Source organism: Coenobita brevimanus, chromosome 39 (assembly GCF_032717465.1).
Source record: "Coenobita brevimanus isolate Jiangsu-jjx chromosome 39, ASM3271746v2, whole genome shotgun sequence".
Lineage (NCBI taxonomy): Eukaryota > Metazoa > Arthropoda > Malacostraca > Decapoda > Coenobitidae > Coenobita > Coenobita brevimanus.
In genome coordinates this window covers 21650048-21672547 of record NC_136992.1, presented here as the reverse complement: position 1 = coordinate 21672547, position 22500 = coordinate 21650048, and positions in this window count along the sequence as shown.

Here is a 22500-nt window from a genome sequence, read left to right as displayed (position 1 = left end):
GGATCATCTAGCTCTGATGATTTTGATGTGGCTAAAAATGTTAAACTTGTCCCTCCTTTTAATGAATCTGATTTAACAAAGTATTTTCAGTTGTTTGAGAGGGTAGCTACAGGTTTTAATTGGCCCAAAAAGTATTGGCCAGTACTCCTTCAAACTGTTCTCACCGGTAAAGCTCAAGTAACTTATGCATCTTTGCCTCAGGATCAATCTGATAATTATGATGTAGTTAAGAGCTTGATTCTTAAGGCCTATGAGCTTGTTCCTGAAGCCTATAGAGTAAAATTTAGGACAACTTATAAGCAAGATAAGCAATCCCATGTTGAGTATGCAAAAATCAAAGAAGATCTGTTAAAGCAGTGGTTAAATTCTAAGAATGTGGATTCTGATTTTCGTAAATTTAAGCGGATGATTTTGCTGGAGGACTTCAAGAGGTGTATTAGTAAAGATGTAAGCCTATATCTTGATGAGAAAAGAATAGATAATTTGTCTGATGCTGCAGTTTTAGCTGATGAATATGTTCTCACTCACAAGAGATATTCTAAAGAAAAAGGGAAAGCTGAGAGTAAGTACGTTGCCTCTACTCAGAGTACAGGTAACAGGAAAGAGAATAAAGATGATGTTTCTCAGGAAGTAAATACCAGCTTCACCTCTAGATTTCAGAAAAGTAAATGTACTTATTGTAGTAAGCTTGGTCATACTACGGAGAAATGTTTCAGGAGACAGCGTGATGTGAACAAAAAGGAGTCTTTAAATATTCAGTCAATTGGTCTAGTGTCCACCCTTGAGAGTTCCCAGAATTCTTTAACTGAGTTAACTGAACCTGCTTTGAGGGGTAAATTAAATCCTCATGATGAAGCTCCTCTTTTGAGCAGTAACGTGGGTGACACTCTCAAGAGTTCATGTGCTAATTTCCTGTCTGATGGTTTTGTCAGTCCTCTGGACAGTAATGACAGGAAATCAGTTAAAATATATCGTGATACAGGTGCTTGCCAATCCCTTATGCTGACCAGTGTTCTAGGCTCTAATGTTAATTCCTCTGATGAAACTGTAATCTTACAAGGTGTAGGGAATAATTACTTCTCTGTCCCTCTCTGCAGAGTGAATTTAGAGTCTGGTTTTGTTAATGGTTCCGTTATGGTTGGGTTGGTTGAGACACTCCCAATGTCAGGTGTAACTTTCTTACTTGGAAATGATATTGGTGGAAGTCAAGTGTGTCCAGCTCCTCAGTTGTCTAGTGAGCCAGTGGCTGCGGCCCAGGATTGTGATGTCCCTGATGTGTTCCCTGCATGTGCTGTCACTAGGGCTAAGTCTAAAGTTACTGGTTACTTAGAGGATAATGATGATAATGATGTTATCCTAGCTGACACTTTTCTTGCTAATTTGGACCACTCACCAGATGAGGCAGTACCCTGTAGTGTTGATAATTTGTCTCGTCAAGAGTTGGTTGAGTTGCAGGTTGCTGACCCTGAGTTGAAAGGTCTAGCTAACTCTGCTTGCAGTGAGCAAGAGTCAGCTGGTGCTTCTACTTGTTATTATATAAAGTCAGGAGTACTTATGAGGAAGTGGAGACCCCCAGCAGCATCAGCCGACTGTGAATGGGAGGTTGTACATGAAGTTGTCATCCCTCGTGTTTGTAGGCAGGATATCATTAGAGTGGCTCATGATTCCAGTTTGGCAGGACACCTTGGAGTGAGGAAAACTGTGGCTCGCATTTTGAAACACTTCTACTGGCCAGGTATCTTCAGGGATGTTTCCTGGTATTGTAAATCTTGTCACACCTGTCAAGTTGTGGGGAAGTGTAATCAGACCGAAAAGGTTGCACCTCTAGTTCCCATTCCTCCTTTTGAGGCGCCATTCACCCGTGTGTTGGTGGCTATTGTGGGCCCTCTTCCTAAGACTTCTTTAGGATTTTCTTATGTGTTGACCCTGACTGATATGGCTACTCGTTATCCTGAAGCCATTCCACTTAGAAATATCTCAGCAAAGAACGTGGTTAGGGAAATGCTAGGGTTCTTCACAAAGTTTGGTCTACCCAGAGGAGGTACAGTCAGACCGGGGAAGTAATTTCATGTCAAATGTTTTCAAGCAGTCTCTGAAAGAGTTGGGCATCACCCAGATCACGTCTTCAGCTTACCATCCCCAGACCCAAGGAGGGTTGGAGAGATATCATCAAACACTCAAATCGATGCTCAAGAAATACTGTTTGGAACATCAGAAAGACTGGGATAAAGGTCTTCCATTTGTTGTATTTGCCGCAAGAGAATCTCCAAATGAATCACTGGGCTTCTCACCTTTTGAACTACTGTTTGGCCATGAAGTAAGAGGATCCCTTAAGTTACTCAAGGAATGCTGGCTGTCGGAGGAAGATGACGTCAACCTGCTGGAGTATGTGATGAAGTTCAAAGAACGGCTGTCCACTGCTTTACAACTGGCGAGAGAGAATTTAGGAGCTGCTCAGGAGAAGATGAAGACTTGGTATGATAAGAAGTCCAGGTTACGCCACTTTCAGCCAGGAGATCAGGTTTTGATTCTGCTACCGGTGCATGGGCAACCTCTTCAAGCCAAGTTTAGTGGTCCTTATTTCGTGGAGAAGAAACTCAGTGATGTCAACTATGTCATCACCACACCAGATCGTAGAAAGAACAAGCAACTATGTCACATCAACATGCTAAAGTTATATCACAGGCGGGACGAAAATAATCCAGTCTGCACTGTAGCTGTTCCACCCGAGTCTGCAAGTGAAGTTCTCCCATGCAGTATGAGCCTGAGTGATAGTTTGGGGAAGAATCTTGATATCATGAATGATCTCCAGACTAAGCTTTCTCATCTACCTCCCGAGGAAAGGCAGGAGTTTTCGGCATTACTGCAGGAGTACCCGCAAGTGTTCCGTGCCACTCCAGGAAGAACCACTGTGTTGATGCATGATGTCAATGTTGGACACGCAAAGCCGATTAAACTGCCTCCTTACCGTGTGAACCCAGTGAAAGTTCCTCTCATCCAGAAGGAGCTTGGCTACCTGTTGGACCACAAGATGATTGAACCCTGTCAGAGCGAGTGGAGTTCTCCTGTCACTCTAGTCCCTAAGCCAGGTGGGTCACAGCGGCTTTGCATCGACTACAGACGTGTTAATCAGATAACTAAAACAGACACTTACCCTCTCCCTCGCGTGGAAGACTGCATAGACAAGATCGGAAAGGCTAGGTACATAAGTATGTTTGATTTGTTAAAGGGATACTGGCAAGTACCTATGACTGAACGTGCTAGGGAGATCTCATGTTTTGTAACACTAGGAAAGACTTTTGCATGTTCTGTAATGCCATATGGTATGAAGAATGCACCAGCCACATTTCAGAAGCTCATGAATGTTGTAACAGAGGGTTTGGCAGGGTGTGTTGTTTATATTGATGATGTATTAATCTTCAGTGACAACTAGAAAGATCACCTATGCCATGTCAGTAAATTTCTTGAGCGTTTGGTTCAGGCTAATCTTGTAGCTAATTTATCAAAGTGTGAGTTTGGTCAAGCTAAAGTTCAGTACCTTGGGTACGTAATTGGTGATGGACATGTTGCAACCACCAGGAGCTAAGGTTCAGGTTATAAGTGATCTTCCCAGACCTAAAAGTAGGAAAGAGCTACAAAGATTTTTGGGAATGGTAGGTTATTACCGGAGATTTGTTCTTGACTTTTCAATTCTTGTATCACCACTTACAGACCTACTGAAAAAGGGAGTTAAATTTGTCTGGACCGATAACTGTGAATCCTCTTTCAACAAACTTAAAGCTATCCTATTAAGTCAGCCAGTGCTCGCTACTCCAAATTTTGCTAAGCCTTTTAAGATGGCTGTTGATGCAAGTGATACAGGAGCTGGGGCTGCTTTGCTGCAAGAGGATGATCAGGGTATTGAACACCCTGTATCTTATTACAGTAAGAAGTTCACTCCACCTTCAAAAGAACTACTCAACTATTGAGAAAGAGCTTTTGGCCTTGATTTTGGGTTTACAGCATTTTTCATTTTATTTGTGTTCTAGTTTTGATCCCATAGTCATTTATACCGACCATAACCCACTGAAATTCCTTAGTAAGTTTAAAGATAAAAATCAGAGATTGACAAGATGGAGTCTACTTCTTCAGGAGTATTCATTAGACATACAACATGTCAAGGGGAAAGAAAATGTTATTGCAGATTGCTTATCTAAATTTTAGACAGATTGTTTTAGAGTAATAAGAAATTTCCTTTGTAAATTTCTTTTTTTTTTTTGTGGGGAGGTGTTACATAGCCTATGATTTCATCATCCTTTGTATAATTCTAACGTACAGTATGCTGCATTTTTGATCACGATTCGCCTCGTGGCTTCCATAGTGACCAAGCTTCCGTGTTCCACCTCACTTCCCCCTTCTCCTCCCTTATAGTAGAGTAAGTCGTTCTTTCTGTTGTTCAGAGCAGGAGTGTCAACTCTTTGTCCTCTATGGCTTCATTTGCGCGTCCTTCTTACAAGTTGTACCAAGCTCTGCCGGCTCCTATATAATGAGCTCAGTCTCTACATTATTGCCACTTAGATCTACTCCTCATTTTGTTCACATCTCTGTCCTCCCCTGTACAGTTGTTATTATTGTGAGTGCTCGGGAAGTCTCCAGCCATCTAGCAGCTGTGTAATTTGAGTATAAGTGATATTGCATTTTTTCTTGTACTGTGTAGCATAAGGTGTTAATTCTTAAGCCTAGTAAGGTTTTTGTGATTAATGTAAGGTTTTATGTCAGTCATTTTTGATAATATTTTATATCTGTAATAATTTATCTTGCATTAACTGAGCATTACCCAGTGTATTTTTATTCTATCAGGGCTGACTTAGATAAATTTACTCTTGCTAATTTCGTGTTAATAGAGGCTATTGCAGTTAACCATATATTTAACCCGTTTTTTGCCATTACATTATCCTTATGAGTCCTGAATGTTTTGTTGTTAGTTTGTGCATTAAACTTTAACTTGTAATTTTATCTAACTCTTTTGTTTTGAACCTGGAACTTTGCGGGACAGTTTTCTCTGTTCCGTAACAATATATATATATATATATATATATATATATATATATATATATATATATATATATATATATATATATATATATGCAGATACATACACAAACACTTACATACGCACACACGCACATGCATAATACACACACATATAAACATATATTCACACATATACACAGAGGAACACACATTCACACACAAATGCCTACACACTCATAGAGATTCACAAATACATCACATTCATTGATGTACGTACACTCAAACTCATACACGGATTATATACAACATACCCACCCACCCACACGCACCCACCCACCCACACACACACACACACAGTAACTCTCTCTCTCTCTCTCTTCCTATATGACCACCCACGGCGACACACACACACACACACACACACCTGAAGAGGATCGTAATTCCAACCACAATGTATATCTGCCTCTAGCGTTGCCTGTGTGTGTGTGCGTGTGTGTGTGTGTGTGTGTGTGTGTGTGTGTGTGTGGTTATTTCAAGATGCGTTTATATACCGGTACTAATCTGGATGATGTATAAGTAAATAGATAATTAATTAAAGAAAATAGAAAAATAATGACAAGCGATGTACTCAGTTAACAATTTGAAGGAGTGTTCAAGTAGCGCAGCACCCACACCCACTACCTGGGCTGCGGGTCGGCTGTCTGGCTTTGCCCTGTGACCTTTTTGGCAGCACAAATTATCCTCAAAATTACTTCACTCTTGCTTAGGCTTTAACTCTTCCGATCAAATCAAATCAGAGCTGTTTGAGCTGATTTTGCCCACTGACCTTGTCCACTGATCTTTTCCTACAGTCTTGACCTTTGTCTGATTGTTGCCATAATCGATTCTCTTAATCCTCTTTTTAAACTGAACCCTTCCACAAAGCTTAGCCTGCATCGTATGAAAACTGGTTAAGCTGATCATTCCATGTGACCTTAGTATTTGACATTGTTCTAAAAAAGAAAAAAAAAAAAATCCACTTCCAGCCTGATCCTCAATCCTTCCACCAAGTTTACCCTAGACGGATCAAAACTTTTTAAGATATTTTTTCAACTCGAACATGCACAGGTAGAAGATTAACCTTGTCCTGTGACTCTGACCATCGACTGATTGTTCTCAAAACTGAATTATTTCATTCCTGTCCGATCTTTAACCCTTCCACCCAGTTCAGTTGAAATCAAATTATATTTCTTTGGGTTGGCTGTACTGAAGCCTTTCCCCTGTGCCCTAAACCTTTGACTGATTGTTCTCAAAATTTAATCTTTTTATTCTTGCCTAAACCTCATCATTTCCACTATGTTTGATTCAAATTGAATAAAAACTGCTTATGTTACCTTGCCATGTGACGCTCACCTTTGAACTATGCTCTTAAAAACGATAACTTTATTCCTCGTTTGACCCTGAATACTTTCACCAAGTTTAATTACAGTAGGGTCAAACCTCTTTAAATTATTTTCTTTACATTCACACAGACATGGGCCAAACTTTGGCCACGTCCAGTGACTTTGACTTTCAGCTGACTGTTTTCAAAATTGTATCCTTTCGTTCTTGTCTTGTCCTTAACTGTTCCACCAAGATTGGTTCAGAGATGATCAAAATCTGTTTGAGTTAACCTTGGCCTTCATTTGATCGTTATAAAAATCAAAGAATTTTACTCTTCTCTCACCTTCAGTGTTTCAACACATTATGGTCTCAGTCGGATGAAAACTGTTTATACTGCTTTGCCATATGACCTTGACTTTTGATGGCGTTGTTTTTCATGTTGGTGCTGTTGCGGTTAGGGCCATAATTACTTACTGTAGGTTAGTAAAGTGGATGGAGGGTATGGTAAATGGGAGTTGGGATGATGGTGGCCGTGTTGCTGGTGGGGGTGGTTGTGGGCGTGACAGTGTCGTGCGAGGCAGGTGTAGGGGTGTTGGATTCTCTAAGTTGGTACTCACAAACCCTCTTCCTAGCTGAACCACCACATCCACAAGCATTTCTCTCTCTCTCTCTCTCTCTCTCTCTCTCTCTCTCTCTCTCTCTCTCTCTCTCTCTATTGGTAGGTAGGTTGAAACGTTAATGTTCAAAGTCCTTAACACTCTCTCAAAGTAGGGCTAAAGATGAACCGAAGTAAAACTAATGTTTACTCCAAATACATCAAAGGGCGTCATCAGAATTAGAGAAAAAGTTCTTGAAGAAGTGGAGGAGTACAATTACTTGAGGCAAATACTAAAACTAACACCTAACGAAAGACCATGATCGCGAAATAAAGACACACTATATATATTTTGATGGAAAACTTTCGGTAGGCATAGAGACAATATGAAAATTAGCTTGCCAGTATGTGTGAAACGAGAAGTATATAACGAATGTAGAATCCCAGCTATGACGTATGGTTGCGAGACCTGGACACTGACAGAATCGATGGATAATCAACGTATCCGTTCTCAAAGAGCAATGGAATGGTCAGTGTTGGGAATATCTGTAAAGAGACAGGAAAAAATCAACTTGGGTGAGATAGCCGACTAAAGTCAAAGACCTCTCAGAAGTTTTAAAAGAACAGAAATGGAGGTGGCCAAGTCAAGTTGCAAGAACAAGGGATAACCGATGAAGCGTGAGGCTGACTGATTGGACACCAGGAGATTGTAAACGTAGCACAAAAAGGCGAGACAGGAGGTGGAGAGATGAGATAGAGAAATTTGTAGGGAAAACGAGTCAAAGAATAGCACAATCAAGGAATTCGTGGAAAAGGTGGAGGAAGGCTTTTGTTCAGCAGTGGACTTACAATGACTGATAATGATGATGATGATGATGATGATGATGATGATGATGATGATTGTACTGGTAGGTAGGTATTTATCTACGTGAGGCTAAACATCGTGGAGGAGCGCAGTAAATGAGGGCGTACATTTTTACCAGCAGCGATAGCGAAGCTGGTATTGTTTTCAGTTTGTGTGTGTGTGTGTGTGTGTGTGTGTGTGTGTGTGTGTGTGTGTGTGTGTTAGAATGATAACTTCACAACAACTCAAGATATCATCACAAAATTTTACCGGCGTGTAGTAGTGAAAAAAAAAAAAATCGATCATGAGTTCGATATTGGTGATAGTTGGTCAAGGTCTGTGTGTCTGTAACCATGATAATTTCGCAGCTGCTCAAGATATAATCACAAAATTTTGCAGGCATGTAGTAGGGATGAAAATCTCCTATGGGTTCAAAATTAGTGAAAATAGGATGTATATATGTTTGTTACCACGATAACTTCGCAACCGTTCAAGATATCAACACAAAATTTTACAGGTGTGTAGTAGACATGAAAATCTCCTACGAGTTCGAAATTGGTGAAAGTAGGTCAAGGTCAAGGTCATATTCCGAGCCGCACTAGATAGGTATCTGCTCGCGGATTGTGTGAGTCCCCCCTTGAGGGGCCTCTATTTCTTTAATGTTTTTTACCATGATTAGACACTAGTTCATTTTGCGCACCTTAGTTACTGGATTTTCCATGAGTCATGAAAACAGTAAGCGAACAGCGAATTCAATGTTGTTGCCATCTAAACTGCGGCTTAACAATCATTTTGATAACTAAAATATTTCTCATAATGAAAGACCAGTACATTAGGTTAAAAAAAAAAAAAAATGGCAGCTGAGTAATATGTATAAAGTCAAGTTAGAATTCTTTACAATGTCAGACTGGCAGACTACCCAGGGCCTGGTTAAAACGTAGTTTGACTGAATGAACTCTACAGACATACAAATATGATGATTTCAATGACACAAGCCCTCGCAGATACCAGTACTGTGCCCCCATTACTCGACAGGTATAGAAACAACGCACTGTAATATGCTTGCTCCCAATCCATGCGGTATTTATTTCTAAAATGTATGATATGACGATATCTGCATAAAAACAAGCAGCAGACAGGTAAACAAGGAGAGGGACAGGTAAGGTAGACGGGAGGAGAAGAGACGGGATTCTCCTGGCAGGAGGGGATGAGGTACATGTCATGGGAGGAGGGGACAGGTGTTGTGTAGGAGGGGTTGGTGTTCTGAGAGAGGCGGTTAATGTCGCTGGGGAGGTTGATGTTGTGTGGGAGGGGGTTGGTGTTGTGTGGGAGAGGTTGGTGTTGTGTGGGATGGTGTAGGTGTTATGTGGGAGAGGGTTGTATTGTGTGGGAGGGGGGTGCTATTGTGTGGGAGGGGGCTGGTGTTGTGTGGGAGGGGTTGGTTTTGTGTGTGAGGGATTGGCGTTGTGTGAGAGGGGGTTGGTGCTGAGAAGGAGGGGGTTGGTGCTGTGGGGGACGGATTTTTTATTGTGTGAGAAGGGGTTGTTATGGAGAAGGTGTTGTGAGGGGAGGCGGTAGCGTGACTGGTGGTGTTTGCAGTATTCTGATGAAGATAAGACCACACACACACACACACACACACACACACACACACACACACACACACACACACACACACACACACACACACACACACACACAGAAGAAGATTGTGTGTGTGTGTGTGTGTGTGTGTGTGTGTGTGTGTGTGTGTGTGTGTGTGTGTGTGTGTGTTCTTACCTACCTAATTGTTCTTACCTAATTGTATCTTTACAGGAATGAGTCAAGCTCGTACTGTCCCGTGTCTTAAACCATATTTATCGTACATATCCTTAAATTTGTGAATTATTTTGGCACACACTATTTCATTCGGTAGTGCATTCCATTGATCAATTGCTATGTTTGGGAAACTGAATTTCCTTACGTCTTTATCACCTCTCTTCTTATGCAGTTTTTTGCAGTGTCCTCTTGCTGATGCTTCCCCATATGTTAAGTAATCATTTATGTCTATTTTCTCCTTCCCTGATATGCATTTATATAGCATTATCATGTCACCTCTTTTCCTTCTCTCCTGTAGTGTTGGTAGAATCAGTTTATTTAGCCTTTCTTCGTAGCTCAGGTCCCTAAAGCTTGGTATCCATCTTGTAGCGGCCCTGTGAACTTATTCAATCTTGTCTATGTGTTTTTTGAGATGAGGACTCCAGACTACTGATGCATACTCCAGGGTTGGTCTGATGAATGATGTTACTATCCTTCTAAGCATGTCTTCATTTATGTATGTGAATGCTATTCTCATATTTGCAAGCAGTGTATACATGTTCCTTACCTTCTCGCTGATGTGATCAGCCGGAGATAGTCTGTTATTGATAATTACACCTAGGTTCTTCTCTCTTTCTGATGTGAGTAGGGTTTTATATCCTAATGTATAATCCCAATCAGGTCTTTTTCCACTTTTTCCAAACTTGATTACATGACAATTGTCCACATTGAATTCCATTTGCCATGTATTACTCCATTCATGAAGTTTATTTAATTCTTCTTGTAGCTCTTTACAAGAGTCTGTGTTAGTAATTCTCCTTTGTATTTTTACATCATCTGCAAACATATTTAGATAGCTTTCATTTCCAGTGTTACTGTCTATATCATTTATATACACTAAAAACATGATTGGTGCCAGCACTGAACCCTGTGGTACTCCACTAGTCACTTCTTTCCATGATGAGTAGTTTCCTCTTAGTACTCTTCTCATTTCTCTTTTTATGAGAAAATCTTGCATCCAACAAAACAGTTTGCCTCGAATTCCTCCTTGATGGTAAGTTTCCATAACAGTCTTTCGTGTGGTACTGTGTCAAATGCTTTCTTGTAATCTAAATAGATACTGTCCTCCCATCCTTCTCTTTCCTTTGTGTGTGTGTGTGTGTGTGTGTGTGTGTGTGTGTGTGTGTGTGTGTGTGTGTGTGTGTGTGTGTGTGAAAAAGAACTCTAGCAGCTTTAATCTCATTTGGTTGAGGGTTTTTCCAAAGCTGACCTAGTGTTTTGAGAACAATAGGTCAGAGATAAAAGTCATTTGCCAAGGTTAACTTAATCAGATTTGATTTGATTTAAACCAAACTCGTTGGAAGGGATGATGGTGAGACAAGGATAAGAGTGTTCTACGGTGAAAATCATAGGGCAAGATCGAAGGTTCGGCCCTATAGCTCAAGTAGTTCTGATTCATTTCAGACAAAACTTGGTGAAAGAATTGAGAGTCAGACAAGGATGAAGTAATTTGATTCTGAGAACAACTTTCCTGACGGCAGGCTTCTGCTCTTGGTTTAATACTACTATACTTCAACCAAACGGCATTAGTTAAACACGTGGAGAAGGTCATTTCTTGTAATAATATCCTTCTCTACCTGTTTTTTAATGCCGCTTGGTAGAAGTATAGCAATATTAGACCAGGTCTGTCGTCAGGAAAGTTGGGAGTGTTTGGAAGAACATATATGCTGAAGTTGCTGTATTTTCAAATCAGATTTGCTTGAAGGAAAACCCGCTACCGATATCTATATCTATCTATCTATCTATCTATATATATATATATATATATATATATATATATATATATATATATATATATATATACAGTATATATATATATATATATATATATATATATATATATATATATATATATATATATATATACAGGGATTTGTGGGTTTACATTGTCAACGATAGTAGAATCCTTGGTGGTTTTGCATGCTCTTCAACGATCCTTCCTTGTTTGTTTACTTTCTTTTTGGCGATCCCTATTCCCCATTTTTAAATTACTAATTTTTTATTTACCTAGTTTGCTTACTCTTTTTATAATCCATTTATGAATTAATCAATCAAAATTCTTGGGTTTCAGTTACCATTAAAGCATTTATATTATGATACTAAGCACTTGGCATTTTCTAATATTTTTCACTGTTGTGCTGTTGTGGCTTTGCAGACACGACACTGGTTGTTGGTTGTTATTTTAAATTCTGGTCTTCATTTTGTTTACTGCAGTTGTGAGACCTCTTACGGTGGACATTGATTGTTTCAAAATTTCTATATTTTGCAAATGATTAAACAAAGACAGTTTTCAAGGAGTTGCATTGAGTTAAGTGTGAAACGCTTCATAATCAAACTGATTACAAGGTAGAATCAAAATCTGAAGTTGTGTGCTTTGCACGACTATTTTGCATAATAGTGGGTATTTTTTTGTGAAATTGACAATGCAGTATTACTACATTAGTTATCTCGATAGCGTGGTCGTAGGTACTTGTAGGGAGATAGGGAGGTCGGTTGTAGCTCGTCGGAGCACTGCCAGAATAAAGTCGTGAGACGTAGTATGGCTCGAACTTGTCGCTGATTATTGCACGGTGTGTCGTCGGTTAGAATGAATAGGTACAGTAGGTCTCTCTCTCTCTCTCTCTCTCTCTCTCTCTCTCTCTCTCTCCCTCCCTCCCTCCCCCTTTGTGTATCATAGAGGTGAGTTAAAGCACTCTTGGGGTACGGAGTTTATTGTACAGTTATATCGAATAGTGGGTTACAGCGTAACAGACCGTGACGGCAAACCTCCAAGCTGACCCTCGTGTTATCTGGCCTTCTCTCCAACCCCTTCTGATCTGAAGGGATTCTCTCCAACATTATATACAGCTTGGAGAGGATGTGTGGTGTGATGTAGTGTCTGGTAGATTTCCATTCACGTGGACTAACCGACAAGGGCTGGTTACTGCACGTGTTTGAATACGTCATGCAGTTCCTGGTCGTCTGGACTAAGAGATTGTTTGAGATACATCATATGTTAAAGATTCTTGATGGTCTGGGACAACAAGACTGTGGACAGACACTATGTAGATTGACATTCCTGGTGAAAAGCTGTGTATGTCTCCAGTAGACACTACATCCTGTACATTGTGTTATGAGATATATATTAGTGCCTATATAATGTTACAGTTATAGTAATAATTGATGTAGGGGGCACTTCTTGTGCCTTCCCCATGCCCTCTTCGTCCCCTTCCTCTGCCTCTTCCTTGTCCCCCATCTCCATCTCTTCCTCTTTTCCCTCCACTTCGCCCCCCTGCAGTTGACTCATGAGATGGTTACTGTCACGATGAATTCCAATAACGTTGAAAAACTGATCCAAGTTTGGCGTTAGTTCACTTTAAGAAATGGTCGCGATATCACAACGGGGTCACTTCCAATTAGAGCAGAAAGCACAAACCGGCGCTTTTCATTTGTCTCACGTGACGTCTAAACACAAGCCTGCTGGGACTTCAGGGATAAACTAAAATAAAAACTAAATAAAGTTTCAAGTTAAAAATTAATGTAATTGTGTAAAATCGCACTGGTGCGTGTGAATTACACAAAGACCCTCTCCCATAATGGCACTTCACTGCCCGCGTAAGTAATGTACTATCAAGTTTTCCACTTGGTAATAACGTGGCACAATATAAAATCTAAGTCACACTGCTAGTAATGCACTATGGTTACTTGATGACAATTCCGAACTTGACTGGCTTCTCACGTGCTTGCTGTGGCGTAGAGGAATCTCCATGTACCCGGAAGGTGGATAATCATCTTTCGAATAGATGTTTTAAAATAGGGCATGGACAAGCGCGTGATCCATTAAGTACGACTGGCTAGTTTTTATCCCGAAATACCGACTAGATTTTCTTGTAGACCTGTGAAACAATAATATGAATAATAATAATATGAACAAACTGGCAAATTTCGAATGTACCAGACTTTCTGATAACAGTTCTTTTCCACATTATCGATCTTGGTTGACATAAGTCATTGGAAAGGAACCCTCTGGATCTTGTTTCAAGAACAAGTTTGCTTTCTAAGATGGTTTTTAGGTGATTGTTCTATTAGAGTTTTCAGCAAAATCCTTGGCGATCCCTGTCTTGAATCACTAGCATGTTTCATTATATATATATATATATATATATATATATATATATATATATATATATATATATATATATATATATATGAGCCTCTGTGGTACAGTGGTAGAATGTGCTTTTCGCATGCTGGTGAGCGCTGGTTCACCTCCCGCCAGAGTTGTAAAAACTTTGGGAAGCGTTCACCAAGCCACTTGCTACTTTGGCGGACACAAGGGGTCCTGTGGTTGAACCAGTGTCGCATACTAGTATGCTTGCACCCAGTCGGCTTAAGGCGGGCCGATTACACTTGGTTCACAGACTACACACACATCCAAAGCCACTACAACACTACAGTTACACTTACAAGCACTTCTCACCCTACATACAGTCTCTACCAGACAGCCTAAGGCACTAGGTAGAAATACATTGGCTGTATCGTCACTGCTTCGGTAGGGATAGGCCGGTCCTGCAGTGTACCTTAACGGCTGAGGATGAGATATATATATATATATATATATATATATATATATATATATATATATATATATATATATATATATATATATATATATAAAAATGGCGACTGACTGGTGGCTTGGAATGCGCAGCCGAATAAGGAATACTGTATCAACACCAGGTCTTGTTCCTACAAGCCCTGGTGTTGATATTCCTTCTATATATATATATATATATATATATATATATATATATATAGATAGATAGATAGATAGATAGATATAGATATAATTATATATATATAAATATAATTATATATATATATATATATATATATATATATATATATATATATATATATATACGGCATTGGTAGATAAAAAGATGTTAATACCTATCATCCACTCCTTTATTGCCTTCTCAGGAGCATAATAGGCTAGGCGACGTAGTAAAGAAATGTAAGGGGGATCGTGACTAGTCTCCCATCCGCCAGCGGGATATTCCTAGCAACAGAGCTTAACCTTTATTCGGACTTTTGCCTCTATGGGTCCCCTCCCGTTGGAGCGATTATTATCAACGAAGACAGACTCGAGAAAGTGCAACGCAGACCCACAAATATGATCCCATTGCTGCGAAATAAATATGTTTTCTCTAAAACATCGACGACTCAATGGAGATCTAACACAAGTATTTAAAATTCTTTAACAAATATGACGATGTTAGATAATCTGTTTGAAATACGGAATGATACTGTGAGTGGAAATAATGGAATGAAACTGAAAAGAAAGCGATGGAGCACTATTACTGGGAAAAATTACTTTAAAACTTGCGTAGTGAAACAATGGCATAAGCTACCAGTAACACTAGTTTGTGCAAAAGCTACTGATATGTTTAAAATTTGGCTGGACAAATATTTTGGGCCTACAGGCTATGACTACAGGCTATAACTGAGTCTTATTTATTTCCTGGTTGAAGTGTATGCTGACGACCGTGAGACATTTGCTTAATAATGAGAACATTCGGTGACTGAATGCTCTCTTTCTTTTGCAGATTAGTAGACTTGAGATTACATTGTGCATAGCTGTTTTTCTTCTGCCTCTCCTATAAAAGTTTCCAGGCTTGTTCCTTTTAACAAACATTTTTTATTATCTTGTTCTTTACGGTATAATTGGATAATGTGGTGGGTGGGAGAAAGTCTTCCTCCTTTCTCTTCTTTTCTTTTACACGTTGGCTTGATTTGAGAAGAATTAGCGTTTTTTTCAACAGATAACCTCGTTATGGGCCAGCAGGTCTCCTGTTGTCTGTATTTCCTGTGTACTCCTATGTACTTTATGTACAAGTTCTTGAGGTCCTCATTTGATTTTATGATGTTTACCATCCAAAGCAGTAAATGGTTTCCTTGGCTACACGAAGCATTTTTCGTTTCTTTTCTTTATTTTTTTTTTAATTTAACACAGCATGCTTACCTGACGGTAGCGCATCAAGTGAGTAGATAAACCAAATATACTACAATATGATATTAACGTACTAGCCCTACATGCAGAATTGCAATTGCAGAGGAAGAGTTGTTAGGGAGCCTTTTAACCAGAGGAAAATGCAGTTCACAAAGAGAGATGGAATGGTTTATTTTTTTATTGGCATAGTGTTAGGATGGTGTAATACTGTACTCTGGTCGGGGCGATGGCCTTGCAAGGTTCAGATCTTCCACGGGTGACTGCAAGAATTTTGATCATGTTGCCTGATGGTTCTGGCCTATATTTCTTCCCTTGAATGCTGTCGACTACATTATACGAGCCTGGCAGCCAACACCTCGGAGGGGCTAATATGAAACTGACTGTTATCGGCGCAATACCGTTAGTTTTTCCCAAGAATACAAATCCCACGCTGCCGTGCCGGAGAAGGAAATACGTCATTAACACGAGGTAAAATCGGTGACTCTCCTGCTGATGCTGAGCGAAGTGATGGTCTTTGCCACAGGGAGAAAACATACTCTACTATCCACCTATTCACGTCGTGCTGTAAGAAGCAAATATGACTGGGAATGGATTTTTCAGTTTCCTTAGATAAGATCAAGCGAAACATTTCCGACATCCACTGCCTCCTTGCCTTCCCCACTTGTTAGTCAGACAGGTAATACACAGGACGAGGCAAGATGTGTATATGGGAGAGAGAGAGGGGGGGGGGGAGGCAGCTGAGGAAAGATGTGGATAGGGGGACAGATGAAATCAGATGTGTGTGGGAGGCGCCGTGTGAGAAGTGTGTGGGGGGGTACTGTGAGGCTGGGTGTGGGGGAGGCACTTGAGTCGGGTTGTGTGTGTGTGTGTGTGTGTGTGTGTGTGTGTGTGTGTGTGTGTGAGAGAGAGAGAGAGAGAGAGAGAGAGAGAGAGAGAGAGAGGGAGAGAGACAGAGAGGTGGGATCAGTTTGATGCAAAGTGTGTGTGTGAGGGAGGGAGTGTGCGGCGGTGGCTCACTGTATCTTAATGTGGGGAAGAAAGGAAGGGAAAGGAGGGTTTGGAGGGCTGGGGAGGGAGGGGGATGGGAGGGGAAAGGAGTGGTGGAGGGGCAGCCACAAACTACCTGTGTTGTTAACGACACTGTTTGTAGTGCCGCCTAGTTAGTCTGCTGAGTAGGTGGGGGGGGAAAGGAGAGGGAGAAGGAGGAAGGATGGAGAGATGGGAGATGGGATGGATTTGAGAGAGAGAGAGAGAGAGAGAGAGAGAGAGAGGGGGGGGGAAAGCAATGTGGGCTAGGGACTTTGGGGTGGTGGATTCGATCCTGGATGTTGCAGTGATCAGTTTTAGGATTTAATTCAGTATATCCCCGTGTTTATTGATCTACCATATGGCCCATTGATACCTCATTAACCCCTTCACTTCGCATACGTAACTGTCATCAATTATTGCAGGCATATATATATATATATATATATATATATATATATATATATATTTTACTGAAAACGACCGATGACTACACTTCTTCCGGCTTAACACTCTCTGGATCCTACGACACACTTTCGGTTAAGGAAAATCATCTGGCGTTATCTTGAATGGAATACTAGAGTTACTCTGACCATGAGAAAGTTATTGGTACCACTATTATTAACGCTCAGGCTTGATATAATCACGCTAAGTTGAATACTGTTCAGTGTGTGGCGTTATCTCCAGCAAAATACCACAGTTGTTCCGATCATGAAAGGGTTAACTTGGCAGAAGTTTTCGTCCATCTTCCACTGATTATCAATAGTTAAATGGTACAATAAGACCAAATTATCAATAGTTAAATGGTACAATAAGACCAAACTAGGGTAGTACAGTACATCCTTTTCTTTGCATTCCTTCATTGCCATAATTACACCCGTGACTCGCAAAACGAGAGCGTGCATCATATTTTGATGTATGTGTGTGTGTGTGTGTGTGTGTGTGTGTGTGTGTGTGTGTGTGTGTGTGTGTGTGTGTGTGTGTGAACACAATAACTCAGACTTTGTTCTATTGTAGCTAGACTTGATGTTAAAACTTGAAGGTTAGCACAGGAATAAAACTAACCTTTATGAGAATGCTAGGTCACAGGTCAAGGTCCAGGTGAAAATTTGGCCTACAAGAAATCAACTCAAAGACTATCCAATTCAAATTAAGCTTGTGGGAAAGGTTGATGATAAGACAAGAATGAGGTGCTTTTTTTTTTTTCCAATAATCAGTCAAAGGTCAAGATCACGAGGCACGGACATAGTTCAACACTTGTATGTTTGTTAACAAAGTAAATTAAAAAGTTTTTATCCGATATAAACGAAACTTGGGGAAATGACCGTCATCTGAGGAGTAAACATTTTCATTCTTTGAACAGTAAGTCAAAAGTCAAGGTCACAGGGCAAGATGAACTTAAAGTTTTTATCCAATTTAGACGAAAGTCACGAAACTTTGTGGAACGGTTGAGTACAAGGCATTAATGGAAGGATTCTATTTGAAAGTAATTAGTATAAGGTCAAGGTCAGATAGAAAGGCCAAGGCCAACTCAAACAGTTTGGATTGACTGAGAATCATATGAGACTTTTTTTTTTTTTTTGAGCAATAGGTACCGTTACAGGCTAAGATCGAATGGCAAGTTTAACTTAAACAGCTATAATCCGAAGTAGGCTAAGCTTTCTGGAAGTGTTCAAGTTTAACGAGGATATATTCGATATGAGAACAATTAATCAAAGTCCACTGTCACAGGTAAAGGTCAAAGGCCAAGGTCAGTGAGAAAGTCCACTCAACCATATATGATCTGATATGAAAGAAAGTTGGTGCAACGGTTGTGGGTTAAGCAAGACTAAAGTATTCCGATGATGAGAGATATCTGTAGAAGGTCACGATCACAGGGCAAAGTCAAATATTCGACAATTAGACCAGTTGGTGGTCGCGGGTTTTGCACTCTGTGAGTGCTCCTTAATGCTGTGTTTCTGTCTTAATCCTTTGTTACAGTTTTGTATTCAGGATGTTAAGGTGGTAATTTTCGGCCAAATTAATGAGGACACAGTGTACCATCATACTCTTGTGTTATTGTCTTATACAATATTCCGGATCGGGAGGCGGCAGTTTTAGGCATGGTAGGATAATATGGACAGGGTATAGCATAATATTTTAGTGCTGGTCTCTGGTTACAGCTCAACTAAAATTAAAATAAACAGAGTATGGAAGGTGAAAGAAAAGGATATAAATAAGGAAGGCAGTGGAAGTATGAAAGAAGTAAACATATTCTCCGCTGAGTATCTAAAAAAAAAAAAAAAATCATTCTTATTTTTATGTTCTGATAAACAGAAAGACGACTGAGAGTGTTATTGATACGAGGGCGGTTAGAGGACGATGCAGATTTTATCTGATCATATGATTGTGGTATGCAAGGTAACACAGAGAATCATGGATAAAAGAGAGAGAGAGAGAGAGAGAGAGAGAGAGAGAGAGGGAGGGGGAGAGAGACAGACAGACAGAGAAAGAAAAAGCAGTAATCAGAGTGAAAGACTGAACGTGGAGGAGGTGAGAAAATGTGCAGTTGCAGATAAAAAAGAGGTAAAGATAGAAGTGGAGTTGATGAATTACGAGGAAAAAATCTGGAAAATTTGTGAACTGCATATGAGTGTTTGGTTACAAATCCTAAGGCAGTATGTGGTGTTGTGAGGTTAGCAACTAGTACGAAAGAAACAGCTTGGTTGAACGCAGACGTAGAAAAGGCAGTGTACAGTATATATGAAAAAGGATCAAAAGAAAGAAGTAAGGAATATATTGAGAATAATAAATATATGAAAACTACTAAAGAGAGAGAGAGAAAAAAGAGAGAAATAAGCATTAATCACTGAAGAACTAACTATTCGCTAAATAGGAACCTATTCTGGAAAGAGATGCGAAAGTGTAGAAATGAAGGTTAAAAAAGTGCGAAAGTGTGAGGCATAAAAGTGGAAGAAAACACAAAATATATGTAAAGTAAGGAGAAGATGGAAAGGATGTTTTGAAAAACTGAAGAATGGGAATACTGGGAGCAGAGCAGTAGTAAGCAATATTGGGTTTGGTGGTAGCAAAGGGGGTGGTGCCATGTAATGTAACTTTGACATAATGGAAGAATGCTGTACATTGGTTAAAAATGAAAAGGCATCAGGTGTTGATAACATATATACAGGGATGATTAAGAGTAGTGGACAGATTGGAATGAGATGTTTGTTGGAAATATGAAACCAAGTTAGGATAAGCGAAACAGTACCAGCAGAATGGGGGAAAGTTGTGACTGTACCCTTGTAGAAAGATAAAGGTTGTTTTTTAGCAGGAGCCCCAGCCTGTCTGGCCGAACGGTTTCATTAACAAGCAAACAACCGCCCCCGCAGTGTCGTACTTTGCAATAAACCGATATTCTCTTGCGGTGGACAGCGCCTAACCACAGCGAGGCACAAGGAAGAGTATGGAGGTTTGGTTGCTGGACAGACGCAGCATTTGTGTTTCTTCATCCAGTTAACAGGGGCACCATAATAAACTATACTTCACCCCATTAGTTGGTTATATGGTTACCACCCAATGTTGTACATGGTTTCTTGGGATACAGGATACCATTAAGCTTGTCACTCAGTGTAAAGCCACCTGAAGTGGAAATAAGAGTAACAAAAAGAGTAACAGAAAGTGACAGGAAGGATGGGAGAAATAGGAAAAGACACAGTAAAAGAAAAAAAAGTGAAGGAGGACATTGTCAGCATTACATCAAGTGAGTGGATGATGGTCGCCACCACCTACCATCACAAAGATAATGGTGATCGAAGTAAGTGAAAAAAAAACTGTCGTTGTATAAGTCTAAAGAGTGTAGTTGGAGAGAAATAAGATATAATTATCACAGAGAAAGAAAGGGAGGATATTAGAGGGTTTGGTGAGTGACGAACAGGGAAGCTTCAGGAGTGGTGTGTAGATCAAATATTTGCAATGAGACAGGTTGTGGAGAAACACTGTAAAATGGGCTGTAAGGCATTTATGGGTCTAAAAAAGTCATAAGAGAGGGAAAATATTGAGAATTTACGGAAGGTTTTGCGTATGTATGATGTAGATCTTGATCTTGAATTTGGCTCTCTGAAATCTTGTTTTTGTTTTTTCTTAGAGGGAACAATCTTACGGGCTTCTGGCCTTTGGTTCCTTCTTCCTTGCATAGGAAAAAAAGAGAGAAGGTTGTTGAATGCTGCCGAGAGCTTGTGTAAGTGTAGGCAATTGTCTACGCGAATGGCTCAGCATCAGTGCCTTTCAGTATTATTATGGATGATGTCATGAGAGAGACAAAAACTCTAGTGATGGAGAAAGGAATGAGAATAATAATGAATGGTGAAGGATGGCGTATTTAAAATCTTATGTATATCGATGATGCTGTACTGTGGGCTAATAGTGAAAAGGAACGTATATGAGTAAAGTGATGATTGTTGACAGAGAATGACTCAAGCAGTGGCGTACCCAGAAAATTGAAAAGGGGGGAGCCTTTTTTTTTTTTATATATATCTTTTCAACTGTGCAACCAGTGACTGGCGAGAGCAGCAAGCCCGTACAGCTGGGGGGTTCGAGGGGGCTCAATCGGTAGAGAGGCGGCCTGCAGTCCTGATGGACCCAGGTTCCAATCCCGGCTGGGGCAGGGAACAGTTTAAGGATTTGAATCTCATAAAAGCAGACTTTCCTGATCTATCAGATGACCCGCCGACATGTCATAAAAGTACCCTCACTAATATCAATACACCAGTCCTGTATGAGACAGCCTTAGCATGTATTCAACATGGACGGTGGGTGTTAGCGCCGAAGTGGTGACATGTGGAGGTGTAGGAGGACTACTGGGCCTTGGGATAGGCTATTGCCCCCGAGATATAGGCCCTGATGCCTTTGCCCAGAGTTGGACAAAAAAAAAAAAAAAAAAATCTTGCTGATATTCATATCTATATCTATATCTATATCTATATCTATCTGTCTATCTATATTTGCAAAGGGGCGGAATGGCCGCATGCGCTCCCCCCCCCCCCTCGATACGCCACTGGTAACTCAAGTGTTATGTTCCAGTGAGTGAAGAAACTCGAACTGATGAGAGAGTTTTAGCACTGGGTGCAGTGGAAGAAGATAGTGGCAAATGTGCAAATACATGGGAGGTAGAGTGGCACAGGGAAGGAAAGTGGCTGGTGCTATAAAGGCCTTGATACGAAACAAATATCTTATCGTGGCAGCTGCTACAGGATAGCATAAGTGGTATTACTACCAACATTAACATATTCGGTGTGAGGTTATGGTTTGTCATGAAAATGAAAAGTTATTTGGTAGAGTGGTGGAGATGCGATATCTAAGAAACGTGTGTCGAATGTGGAGAATGAACAGGGTAAGAAATAATGTGATTTGTGAACCATGTGAAGTAAGGAAGTCTGTGGACAAGAGAGTTGAAGAGAGCATGGTTTGATGGTATGGTCATATTGCGAGTATGGACATTAATAGGGTGGCGAAGAGGGTATCTGTGAGTGAGCTTGAAGCTGAGAGGATTACCAAGAAGATGGACAGATGTGGCAGATAAGTCCGTGAGAAAGAGAGATATGGAGGGTGATGAGGCTAAGGAAGTAACAAGTGATCAGGCTGATTGGAAAAATTTTGTAAGGAGTTTATGACAAGGGCCTGCCACCCCTTTTTAAAACTTGACAGTCGTCGATTTGACTCTGTGTGGCAGGTATTTATGAAGCTGGGTATTGAAAGATGTGCCTAACAGTGTCAGTCAGGATTCCGGGGACATGAATAGTGAATGAACGGGTGTGTGGTCCATTTGACTGG